General features: G+C 36.7%; 1 protein-coding gene across 3 annotated transcripts in view; it reads right to left on the bottom strand.

Moving 5' to 3' along the window:
* The window catches only part of LOC121317013 (transcription factor HIVEP2-like), a 67,359-nt gene that overhangs the window by 16,381 nt on the left and 36,740 nt on the right, over positions 1-14,238 (bottom strand). The gene's annotated exons all lie outside the window — the stretch shown is intronic.

The raw sequence follows: 14,238 nt of genomic DNA, 5'->3' as shown, positions 1-14,238 counted from the left end.
TGTAGGCTTTACAGTAGTTCTGTTTGCCAGTACCAACAAAACTATGGGACGTTGTACAAATTATTGCTTTATTTTATTAGAAAGCAATCAAATAATATTGCAACTTTTACACTGATTTGGATGACACTTTACTGTTATTCAAACTTAGAAAGCTGTTTTTTTCTAAAAAGGATTTATAGCAAGGGTTATGTAGTAATATAGTACATCTTATAAACCTTAAATTCATATGTTCTACACTGCTGTATTCAGAGCAAGATTGAATCCTTCATGGTGCATCTTCTCCACTTAAGAAGGTATCCACAATGCAAGGCACATACTGTTTGTTTCATTCAGCATAACAGCAACTACAATATTAATTAGAACCTGTGGATAAACACTTGTTAAACATAAGCCATAACATATTAATTAATTTAAAAAATGCCAGATTCTTTCCAGATCAGATTCACTGCTTACTGTACAGTACACTTAATCAGGTGCTTTAATATTTTATGGAAAAATAAAACACTGTATGCAACGTTTTACTGGCTGCCAGTACGTACACAATATCATAAATAAATTACACAATAGTCACATTCAGTTTGAATACAACCTTTTCATGTGAAACTAATACAGTAATTAGTAACAAATCAGTAATGCAATTACAAATGACAAAATATATATATGGCACTTTAATTTTAATTTTCTACAGTTACCAGGCTGCATTTAAATTTAATAAAATAAATACATACATAAATAAAGATCTGATCTGACCCGATTTTCTTTAAACGGATGTTAAAAGTACTTAATGTATAACACTGTACTGAATCAGCCAAGACTAATATACTCTGAATTAACTTTTTAAGAGAACCTGTCAAGAGATAATGTCTAAAAATGACTACTCTTCAACATTTATGTGTATAGAGCCCCTTTCACACTAGCACTCCTACCCAGGACTGGACCTGGGTTCTGGCTACCCGTGTAACAATCCTGCGTAGTGTGAAACCTCGTACCCGGGTCATACCCGGGTCCCAGCGACCCACCTCAGAATGTGGGTCGACACAATTTGACCCGGGTTGAGCGAGACAAAATGCATCATGGCCGGTCGAGCCAACGCAACATCAAACAGCTACACTTGTGTGAAGGTTTCACTTTCACAAGTAACTATTCTGTTTAATCTGTTTAGGCATATTTTTGTTGCTTTAGACACATTGTGAGCCAGATTGCAGCAGGAATGTAGAAACATTTGCTCTAATCAACATTTGGGTAGATGGTTCAATCCAGAGAAGCTTGGATGGAAGCGTTTGTAACAAGCTGCTTCTGGGGCATTGGTACGTGCATTGTGCACTTGCGTCTGCCACCCAGGTCAACCCTGCTTTATTAAAAGCAGTATGAAATCACGTAACTGACCCGCATGACACCAGGTCCTGACCGGGTAGAGTATGCCAGTGTGAAAGGGGCTTAAGACTACACATGCATAAGAATTGTGGTCTGAGAACAAAAAAACATTACCTATATCTTAATACAGGTAATGTTTGCTTTTGTCCAATTATTCTACACATTTTACCTTTTAGCAGTACTGTAAAGAGTTTTGATTGTTCTAATCTCAAGATACAGTCTAAAATGTGAATCCCTGATAGCCAACATGCCCACTCATCTCCTCAAAAGACACAAAAGGTGTAAAAATAGCCTATCAAAGACAGCAAGTATGACGTGAACAAACAGATGAATGTCAAATGGTGCTCTGCTGCTGAAAAGGGCAACTATTAAGAGACCAAGTGGTTTCTTTTGCTTTGTTCTTACTGGCATATTTGATCTATTTTTATTGTATGGCAAATGACAGCTGACAAGATTTACTAGCTTCTATGATTACACAATTGACAAAATCTCCTGTGCCTTGGCTGAAACAAGGAAATAACATGAACTCTGGGAGGCAAATCTTAGGACTAAAAATAGAGGCAGAAGTGCCACTAATATTTATAGCTCCTGAAACATTAACTTTCCTTGTTTACTTCTATTGTTTCCGTCACAAAACAAGCTGAACAGCACAAAAACCTAAGCTGTAGCTAAGGTTCATAACTATTTATAGGTAAATGGAAAATGTTCAATGGTTAACTAGTGAGGCACAAAACATTGCTGCCATGTTTATCCTGTAGTAAAAAAATTAGCAGTGAAGTTGTTTCTCTAACCAAATGACCAAATGCTTCATTCTTTAGAGGTTAACATATTATAATGCATTTCCAAGAAATAAGGGCCTCCCCTGCGTATAACACGGGATACAGGCCCAATGTTCTTGGCCAGAGGCATTCGTTCAGCAGTGAAAACCATTCCGATCTACAACTGCAAATAACCCATTGGCTTAGCGATTAACACACATTAGGTGCCTTTGGATTATAAATCTGGGAGTTGAATTCCCAGCTAGGGTGGATACAGTCTAGATGTGAAAATTAAGGCAGTGACTGCGACTAAATCACTGAATACTGTCAATAACTGTGCTAAAGAATCCTTAGAAAGTTTCAACATAAATGGATAAGAAGTTCCCTGGATATGTAAAACTCTAAAGAGTGAGCTACAAACATAACAAGCATCTTAAGTGGTAGATAATAACTACAGTAGGCTTGCTCCTTTTCAATGTATTTCACAAAATACCGTCAGGGCAGAGATATCAAAGCTAAGGATACCAGTATCTTCATCCCACTCAACTACGGTGTGTTGTCAGCTCAGCTGGTCAGAAACTACTTAAATTGGCAAAATATGTTGTATAATTAACAGGTTTCAAAGAAGAATGTTAGGTTATTATAACCCCGGTTCCCTGAAATAGAAATGTGACCATTACCAAAAGGGTATTTACCTTCGAAAGACCTGAAACCTGAATAAGGTGTATCAAAGCTGCTCGTAGAGCCTGTGACGCAGTCAAGGCCCACCCCCGAGGGCACAAAATTACTGCGGTCACAGACCTCAATTTAATTTTTCCTTCAAGCCTGCTGCAATCATGGACGTAGTGACCTTGAAGGTTAATGGTTACATTTCTATTTCAGGGAACCAGGGTTATGATAATGTAACCATTACCGTATGGGTAAGTCTACCAAAGCCGCTGCAAGGGCAATATTGCATAACAACTGGAATGCTACAAGGCGAAGCCAAGGCTGCCTTGTGCATTACCATATGGAACCCTAGTAACAAGTAACTAGGGCTAAACATTTGAGGGAGAAACTCACCTCTATGCTTTTGATGGAAGGGTCGACTGAGAAGCTGCCATTAACACTCTAGTTCCAAAACCAGGGTTTTGAGGATCCACAACATTAAGTCTGTGGAATCTAGTAAAGATATGGGGAGTAGCCCACACCACTGCAATGCAACTGTCTTTGACAGATGCACCCTGGAATAAAGCCCACGAAGTTGCCATGCCCCTGGTGGAATGGCCAGTGAGCTTTTCTGGAGGGGGCAAGTTGGCCAGCTCATAGGCAGTCCTGACTGTGGAGTCTTGACCATTTGGACAGCCTCTGCTTAGACAGGACTTGACCGTGGGACTTCGCCCCAAAGCAGACAAAAAATTGTTCAGATTGCCTCCAACATTTTGTCCTGTGATTCAATTGATCATAAATAAGGCTACGATTTTGGTAAGGTCATTTTTAGTACATTTCATGGACGAGGTGCAGCTAAAAAACAAGAATTCACGGAAAGTTCACCAAATAATGTAGCTTTAGCTACATCAACACACACAATAACTTAAATAGTACCCCAAAAACAATAATATAAAGATTATTGGTTTTGACTACTGACCAGTTTAAATGCTTCTTTAGAGTACAGAACTTACAGTACATGCTACCGACTCCGACATAATTTCCAGTCGGAGTCGAGGGTCTCTGACCCAGTGCGGAAGGTCGGAATTAAGTAATCTGCAATCTTGCAACATGCGTCTTTTTTGGAAAGGTGTACAATCTTAACAGATTGTCAAACCTTTCATCTGACATTCTAAAATACCTAAAATATCTCTCACTGTCACATACCCGCATCTCTCTGAATAATGTTTGAAATTCTCCCTTTCGGGTTCTCTGTTGGTTGAGTGGACAGATGTACCAACATTTTTTTTTAATCCTCTTGTATAGAGGTACAAACTCAGCACATCTACTTCAATGCAATTTAAATGTATCCAATTTCGCAAATGCAGTCTGTATTTAAAGCATGAATAACAGCTGCAGCCACTTTGAGCAGTCAAAAGGGCTGCAACACGAAGCGCCCCTACAACAAATAATAAAGCTGCACAGCTTTTAACTGTCTGCGCCTGATGTCATCTGCAACAGATGTACTAATCAAGTCTTTTTACATCAATTTCCACGATTTCACAAACTTTTTTACAAATTCACAATTTTCACAATTTCTGTGACCTCCGTGACAAAACTGTAGCCTTAGTCATAAATAATTCAGACAGCTTTGGTGCCAACCATGGCAACAACCGCTCCTTAAAAAGAACAGCCCTGTCAGTCACACAGTAGTCTTGTCAGCAACTGTATCAGGATAGTTGGTTATTTTATTCAGTAAATGCAATACTAGTGTGTAGAATAATTCACTGTAGCTTTACTGTAGCTTCCTAAGCTATCTCATGCCAATCCTGACATTAAGACTACTGAAAAATATAGAAACAACAATGTTTAATGTGCTTTTACAATGACATTTACAATCTCATGCACACAAGACAAACTAGATGGCTATCAGGTTTAAGTAATATCCAGCACCATTTTCAGTTTTACGCATTGCGTAAAAACAAAAATCTGAAATCCCTTTTTATATAAACAAAAAAAAAAAGTTACATAATATCATCTCAATCACAGTATGGGTCATGGTATAAAAAAAAAAGAGCAGCCATGTTGGCTTCCGGTTAGTTAATTATGCAATGCTATTGCTCATGTTAAGTCAAGATGCTTTCGGTTAAAACAGCCAAAAATATTGTGATGCATCCTTACAACACCTGCTCTGTAATTCACACCAAGGCTTTGGACAGAGCCCAAAAGGAAGGAATTGCAAGAGTAAGAATCTGTTTGAAATGGATGACATTCCTGTAATGAGAGCAATCACATACTGCAGCTAGTGGAAATGCAGAGATCTGTATGACTCAGACGAATTATATAAGCTATAAAATCATAAAAACAGAATATCCATTCTGACAGGCTCATTTGGTTTCCATCGTTCCACTCCAACCATCACAGTCAAACAAAATAAATTCCCCCCACCCCCACCCACCATTCATCTGCTGTAAGGTGTGTGAGATGTGTTTTGTGGCTTCTTTTTCAACACAATTAATTATGAATGGTTAGGTACAAAAGCTGTAGATCTGTTGTTTCACAGTGATGATATATTTAGAGGTGGGAAGGGCTTTGCCACAGACAGCACTTGTCCTACAGACTGACACACATCCTCATTGTTGTATTAAAGGCCAAACCAAATCAGTGCTGCCTTTTTTTTTAAATAAAAATAATACTATTACCTAACGATCAGCTCAGTAATGATGGACAGGTTTACCATATTTTACTGTGAACAGATGAAATGTAGTAAAACTTTTAGCTAAAATGTAGCTAAAATTGCCAAAACAAAATATCGCATATACACATACTGTACCAGTGGTGTAGTCGAGGGTGTACGTAGGTAAGCACTGTTTATCCACTTTTAATTTGGTCAATATAGCGTTTACCCACTTCTCATATAAGGGATACAGAGTTTACTCATTGCTGCTTTCCTGCGAGTTGCAAATCATGGGTTAGACAAGATATTTTAATGGCGAGCATGGGTTGTGTTGCTGTGTACGACAGTGACAGCTGAGAGATCAGTTAGTGAGCAGAGGGGCGTGGCCACTGGACTGCATGTTCTGTTTGTGTGTGTGTGTGTGTGTGTGTGTGTGTGTGTGAGGGTTCTGTGATTGGTTGTTAATGTTCGATTGTTAGGCACACTGGACCTGCAGGACGCTGCTAGTAGCCTTCATCCTAACCTGCGAAAGGACGCTCACAGAATTGTTCAGTGAGGCGCACTGTCGGGTCTGTGACTATTCACACATGAAGCACACATAAGAGGGGAAATAACTGTATGGGGGGGGCGGGGGCTCTGGTTGGCTGAGGGCCAATAACAATCTATCTGTTCAACCATCAAACTGGTGTTTTTATTTACCACAACACCACTGTACTGTACTTATTATATATTGGACACAAACATAATCTGCTTATAAGTATCTCAACCATCTAAGTGTTTTTTTAAAGACCACTAATTTACTTAAACATAGAAAATATTATACAAGATATCCATGATAAATAGTTGTTTCTATGCAGTACTGTATAGCACTGTATGCATATATACATAAAGCATATGATGAGAAATGCCCTTCAAATACACATATGGGTGTGCATTTCACACACTAATAAGTGGGGATAACCCTTAAAAGCCTTGTTTAGTTGGTTAAATAAAATAACAATTTAGGCCTCAAGTAGCACCTAAATGTTTTTTACTTGTCCAAAATCATGAAACTGTAAACACTGCGATTTGGAACTGCTGTTTTGGTTCTGGGTATATCTAGGGTTAAGAGTGAAATCAACAAATGTCACTGTTAAAATGTGGGGAGTGAGAAACCTGTGAAAAACACTGACCAAAAAATTGTAAAAATTACAACACTTGTTCTAAAGTTTATGGGCTGCACAAAGTAGCAAAGGTGTATTTGATGGGGGGGGGGGGGGGGGGGGGGGGGGGGGGGGGGGGGGGGACTTGGGTCATTCCTTAACTGAAACATTTTTATGTTCTTTTTTTTGTTAATGATATTCTGATTAATTTCCAGTTATATAGATTTTCCCTGATCACATATCACAATATTTGGACCATGTCAACTATTCGTATGCCCTTACCTATTATTCATACAGTTTTATATTGATCTAAGGCTATGCACATTTTCTGGATGTATCAGCCAAACTGGTTGAGAGTCAGCCCCTTAGAATGCTAAGTCTAATGAGATATAAGCATTACAAAAAGTAGTAAATGTCTCATGTAACAGGTCAACATTTGACTTCCAGTTCAAGCAATATTACTGTTAAATAAATAAGCGAACAACTGCATGAAAATAAAAGGAGTGTTTAATACTGATGCTAATAAAATGGTACATTTGGTAATATGTCAGTTGTTACTGAGTTGCTTCAACCAAATAGCCTTAAAATATTAATACAAAAGCAGTGATTTCTCCACATATCTAACTTAGGTTTATTTAGAAACTGCCTAATATGTCTAATAAATGTAGGAACTAAATAAACAGATAAGTATTTGTATTAACTTGTGGTTACAAGACTATTCAGTTGTGAACGTAGATTTGTCTATGTAGGCATACAAGTGTGGATAGGTGTGACGGTGGATGTCCACAGGTTTGTGAGTGAGTGAGTGAGAGAGAGAGAGAGAGAGAGGGAGAGAGAGAGAGAGATTTGGTGTGGCACAAGCATATGGTCCAGGGTTGAGGTGTACACAATTTTGATAAAATATGTTTTGAAAAGCTTACATTTTAATTTTTTGTAGAGGGGACTACTCCAGAGGGGAGGAGGGTAGATGACTTTTAGCCTCTGCTGGTTGCCTGCTCTGCAACCACAACCTTTTAAATGTAGCTGTTACTGTACACTTGTAATGCAGCTACTTGTGACAGTGGCTGAAACACTCCATTGTGTACTGTGTTCTGAAAAAACCTTGAAAAGTGCATGTATGGTTACCTTACTGCTACATTCTGACATAATATTGTATCTGAAAAATGCCCCTGTATCATGGCCCTATGTTTACTGCTCTAAGGTGACTCAAAATGCTTTCTTAGCCTTGTCACATCTGTTCATTACAGCTTGTCATAACAACTTAAAACTAATTAAAAGCTACTTCAATTCTACAGCTGTACTCAGTGTGAAATGCTTGGCTCATCACATATCTGTTTTTGAGCTTCAGAGTGGAAAATGACAAGTGGCAGATCAATATCGTTCCACTTTCACTTGTATTTTCCAGTTACAATATGTGCTTGTCAACGGTTTGAATTGACCCTACCCCTTTATTTAGGCTCCACAGTAAAGTCACAGAACTGGTATTAAAAGGAATGAGCTGCAGTCTGCAGGGATGATGGATGAAAAGATACATTTTTGTTGTATCCATGGTATAGATTTGTTTTACCTTAACATGTTTGGTGAGGATTTATTAGGACAAGGATAAAAAAAAAGCCCCGAAAATGTATATAAAAAAATAGATACAATTCTTCAAGACGTGGGTCACTTAGATGTGCCAACCCAGCATGAAATTCAGGGTAGAGCACTTCTGACAAACGGAATCACAAAAATGAGGACTCCCTTATTAAAACCTTCCCCACCCCCACCATACCCCGCCCCACGCTACCATGCATGAAGATGTCTTTTGCAATGCAAAGTTGTAAAGTATGAAAACTTTAAAGTGCTTAAACCTTGCAATTGTGAACCATACAACATGTTTACTGTACTTTTTTCTGCCCATCAACTTCACAGCTGCTGCTGTTTACATGTTTCCTGTAGCAATAGATGCTACATATCACTTCCCCATATAGAAAGCATTAAAAAAAAAAAAAAAAAAAAAAAAAATCATGTTGGTCTTAATTGACTATGGAAAGATTGTCATATTTTCCATTGGCCAAGCTTGAAACCATTACTGAGCTAGCCTTCATTAAATTTTCCACAACTTTTTACAGAAATGTCAGGAAACAGCTGCACTGGTACTGATTAATTGTCTTTATCACTGGCACCATGGCTCACTTGACTATACTCCATTTACTTGATAGGGCATTTCTTAAGCTTTCACCTATTCTTGTACTTTATGAGCTAGCTTGAACTCTATATAAACATAAAATACGTGTTCAGTTGTAAAGTTTTAAAACCATGTAACGTTAGGAAAAAGATTGTTTCCTAGACATCTCAATTGTGTCTATCTTGGACTGAACTTAATACAGCTTTTGATCTGCAGGCAATTTACATCGGTCAATCTGAAAGCCAATTTTGTTTTTCTATAAAAACTTGCTGAAAGACTTGCAGCATTTTTATTACACCATGTGAATACAAATCTATCAAACAGGGCATTGTACATTTCTGGCTAAAGCAAGTGGAACAGTATACCTCATAACTTCATGTATGTAACCACTGCACTTCTATAAAGCAAAGGTGCAAAACAGAGAGCAACCAGCTGTAGTTTATTGGATGAGGTTTAGGGTTGAAAGATCCAAACAGCTGCTGGTGCACGTGTCTGTAACCCTTGTAGAAAAAACCCAGCATGCAGTGCACAAGTTACACCTAACTGTATGTAACTTTAAAAAAAAGACAACATGAGACACATTAGGTTCAACATTAAGAATCTAAAAGCAAATTAGTATATGCTCCACACACTTCATCCATTCAATAGTATAACTAAGAAGGTAAGTTCTAAGTTTCAAGCCCTGCTACATTAACAGTACAAGACAAACTTGCAAACATTTGGAAACTGTTGAGCGTGACACGCTCGCCTGGAGGGGGAGGGGGTGTAGTTATTTAACAACCTGACAGGAAAATGCCTGACGTTTGAAGTATAATATCTGTTTTTCTTCAATTTAATAAAGTGAAATATTTTACGTTACCTATGTGTTGACTCTTTTTATTTCCTTGAAAACAATAACAGAAAAGCCCAAGCATAAATAAATAAACATGACAAATATATTGATTTTCTATTAATAGCCTTATTGTGTGTCCTGGAATATTGCAATTTACATCCCATATGGAAAAATAATATATTGCAGTATATGTCACAGCAGTAAAAAATATATTTAAAATACATGCTAATACATTGTCATCTCTTTCCTACTCATATGCTATATAGTGCAATATATATTAAAATATATTTTCATAAATTTCAGAAAAAATCTAAATATATTGCAGTACATTCCTTCAAGAATACAAGATATATTTTATAGAAGGCAGAATTCTAAAATATATTTTGGGTTTCATCAAACTATATTGCAATGCATTCTAAAAAAAAAAAAAAAGGCTACTTTGCATGCCGTGGCATGTCCACAATGTTTCTGTAACATACACATTTTCTTTAGTTCATTTAAACAATTCTTAAAATGTTCCTTGCCATACATTATATATTACTAATATAAGAAAGCAAAGGAATACTCATATATTGCAGCTTTGATTTATTATTAATTTGTATGTATCCATTTCCTGAAGAAGTGTAACACTTTATATTATCACACACAAGTCATACAAGGATTCAGGGACCTAATTAGCATATGGCTGGAGCTGGGCATGCTGGGACCCAGCGATTGGACTTTCTGTGGACTGCTTTTTTTCCTTTTCCGGACGTTAACACTTGTGTTATTCTTTCCCCTTGTGTGTACCACCACCCTGCTCTGTCTGGGGTAAGTGTGATGTGTTACCATATAGTGTAATGGTAACACATCACACAGTCTCTTCCCTGCTGTGTTTGAAATGCCCTGATCTGTGTTATGCTCTGCAGCTGTATGGTTTGGATGAATAAAACTTGAATAAAACGTGATTAATTTAATGCTGTTGAATCTGTCATCAGAAAGGTAACTGTAATATTACAATATAAATCTAAATATTATAAAAAATATATAATTTTATATATTTCAAAGTATATGGAAGCATACTTTGAAATATGTTCCATTCTATCCAGTCTATTTTATGGACATTGATATATTTAAATATATTTTGGACATATATTGCCAACATATTTCAATATATATGGAAGCATATTTTGAAATATGTTCTCTTATATTTCATACTATAGGTTGTGATATATTTTAAAATATATTTACATATATACAATTATATATTTTTACGATTTATTTCAATACATTTTTTAATATATTGGGATACTGGAGTTCGTGTATGCTTGTGAATTCTGAGAGGAAAACTGATTAGCTGTGCTAACAGTCAACTCAGACTCACATTTTAGGGCCCCCCTGTTTTTTGCCCCCATAATTCGAGCACTGGCTTATCGTCTGTGGGAATTTAAATTGAGCATCCCACTTCCTTTTTTAATGCACTACATAATATAACTGCACTCAGTCAAATGAACTGATCTCTGATTTGCACTACGTTTAATAACATAACCAAATATTTGTAATGAATTAACAAAAAATGAAAATTGCGACTTTTGTAAATTAAAGCTAGTTAAATGCAAACATTTTACCACAGTTAACAGAACCAGACTTGTCCTGTACAAATGTAATCCTCCTGGTAGAGTGTTAATGGCATTTGTGTACAGTGTATACACAACTAAATCAGATGAGAATAGCTGCTTACAGTAGTTTGTTTCATAACAGAGGTATGAATGGGGCTGGGTGGCTCTTTGAAGCGATTAGAATTCTGCTTCCCTCGCCAACTGTTCTTATTATCAAAAAGCATTACCCAGGTATCTCTCAAACTCAGCAATAACTTGGTAAATTCATTTGAATTCCAAAGCAAGAGGCTGCACTGTGCAATGAACTCACAACCTTAACATGAACAGGGTCAGCTACAGTAGCATCTTCTGTACAGTATCTTTCTGTCGAACACAAAGACTGGATGGAGTAGAAATCAGGACAGCCCTTTTGTCAGTCCGAGATAACACATACCTCAAGGAAAAAGGCAAGAAAAAAAAAACAAGCCCCCAGGATTCAAAGGGTGTATTTAAATGCTGTGTTATTTACATGTTTTCACTGTAAGCAAAATAAACAACCCATGTGTTATTCCAGATGTACCTGGATTCCGTACCAAGGTTACAGATTCTTTCTCCCAAGCGCCTCTACATTGATTCAGTTTAAAACAGCAATCAAATTCAATGATAGACATTCAATGTGGTGCTTTACAAAGCATGTCCCTGCTGTAATTCCTTTACCATTACTGAACAATTACTATGTCATCCAATATAATTTGAAAGACTAATGAGAGCCTGTGGCTGGATTGATGATGTTACTAAAAGCAATACCTTTAATTTGTCTCAGTCTCTGCATCACTAAAACCAGGATTAAAAATAGCCCATTTCATGCTTTTTTTCATGAACAATTTAATATAAATGAGATTTGATACATATGACCTTTCCAGAACCATCAAAATTACCTTCTGCAGTCTAAACAATAAAATAATTTCCATGAATTTGCTACAGTTTGTTGATTGCTGTTTATGCAAAGAAAAAGAGTATTAGAGAAACATTTACCTAACCAATAGCTTAGGCTCTTTAGATTCTCCCAACACTGTAAAATGTTTCAACAGAGCTGAAATTAACAGTAGATCATAGTCTTCTTATGTCATGTTTCGTGGTCATGTACAGTAGTCATGTCAACATACTGGCAGACATCCATTGATGGTGACAGTACGTACAATGTTTTATAGTTCAATGCATATAACTGAAACTTGTCTACGAGTCCCATGAGGTTAGCAGTTTCTTTATTAAAGTGACATCTGTAAAAACAGATAAAAAAAAGACAAGCATTCTTATTCACTTCACAGCACAGAACATCCAATTACACTGGGCATGTTATACTTATCACAGGAAGCCCAAGCAGTGTACTAGGCCAGGTGTCGTAATTCCAATCTAATTATAAAACATAATGATCTTTTCTAAGGTTCAATATTTGGTGTTTTTCTTGGGGTCAAGGAACTCTTAACAATAAGATAATTGGTTTTAAAACACTGAGGATGTAAACCCCAACCCCTAACAGATACCAGCAAGACTGGTCAAGGTGTTTCCTAGTATCAATGCCCGCCTGATACAGTCAACAAATGTCTCCACTTTTCCAAAAAACCCACGGTGACGTGCAGTTTCCATGTTACCCAGCGGCACACTTGCTCAGAAGAACAACTTCCACCAGTGGGTTAAACTACACAATGAGTTTTATTAAACTAGTACGTTCAGTGTCACATGATTCTTCTCCAGTAAGCTGCACATATACATATAATACATTTTCACACCCTCTATGCAAGTTTATGTTTCTGTATGCACCACTAAAATGCACTCAGTACATGTAAACTTTAGAGAGATCAAATTAAGACACAACTAACCATGGTAAGTTTTCATAGTAGTAATTTGGCATACTTGCAGAGATTGAAATGAACTAGGGAATGTATTTTGAACACTAAACTCTATTTCTTTTTATTACCACCATGACCACTAGGGGTTTATTAAGCCAAGTTTGGATAAACTACAACAGAAAATCAACCTGGTCCTTCGACAAGTGAACAATGTTTTTTTTTTTTTTTTTCCTAGTATGTTTTTTTCCTGAAAAAACAAAAACAAAACACTAAACACATATAATTTAAATATTTAGTTCACTGACTGAAGTGTGACCAAATGAATGGATGTCTTTAATTAGAGTTAAATTGAGTACAAACAAGTTTAACAAGGATATCTGGCATGTGGAAATTGATTTGCAATGGATACAGTGAAGTGGGAGTAGAGGGTTGGACAGGGTACAGCTTTATCCAGGGATAACTTGTTTTATGACAGACAGCCACCTAAGCATATATCATTCATTGTTTTGTGACTATTCCAACAACAACCCCCATAATGCAAACATGGGTATACATCATTCCAACAACAGTGCAAATTTTAGCAAGATTATTTTTACACTTATGTGTGATATACAGGAAGAGCTTCATAAGGTGTAAAGATCATTAAACAAATTAAATGTAAGACACATTTAACCCAGTTATAACAGGTTTTATCAAAGGTTTTAGGTCATGAAGATGAACAACATGTGACTCTCCAATTGTCAAATTACCAAAAGTCAAGAGAAATTGAGTGCATTCCAAATAAAATTGCTGAGAAAATAATGCATTTGCACAAAGGCAGCCAAAACATCACAAATACTATTTTTTATGTTTCTGTCCTGTATTGTAAAAACTAGTACATTTCCTATTTCTGATGAAGTATAATCTATGTGTTTTGTTGTATGTCTTTTCAGCCTTTCATCTCAACAGGCCTCTGTTTGAATTAGGCTGAGGTCATACAGAAAGTGAAATTAAGTGGTGATATCAGCTAAGTTCAAAGTGGGCAGCAGTCCAAATCATAAACTCACTCTGCCATTTGACAAAGAAGTTACATTGTTTGCTTTGAAGATGCCAAGGACTAAACATTAAGAGGAATTGAGGAGTTCACGTCAGAACTACCAGGGAAGCATATAGAGTATAGTGCCTGCCCATCATTTTAAAATAAAATTCAATATTTTTTTAATAACACAACTTGTATTGTGTCTCAAATTCACAC

The sequence above is a fragment of the Polyodon spathula genome, chromosome 6 (genome assembly GCF_017654505.1).
Source record: "Polyodon spathula isolate WHYD16114869_AA chromosome 6, ASM1765450v1, whole genome shotgun sequence".
Taxonomy (NCBI): domain Eukaryota; kingdom Metazoa; phylum Chordata; class Actinopteri; order Acipenseriformes; family Polyodontidae; genus Polyodon; species Polyodon spathula.
Note: the sequence above shows the minus strand (reverse complement) of the source record. Positions and strands in the feature narration are given on the sequence as shown.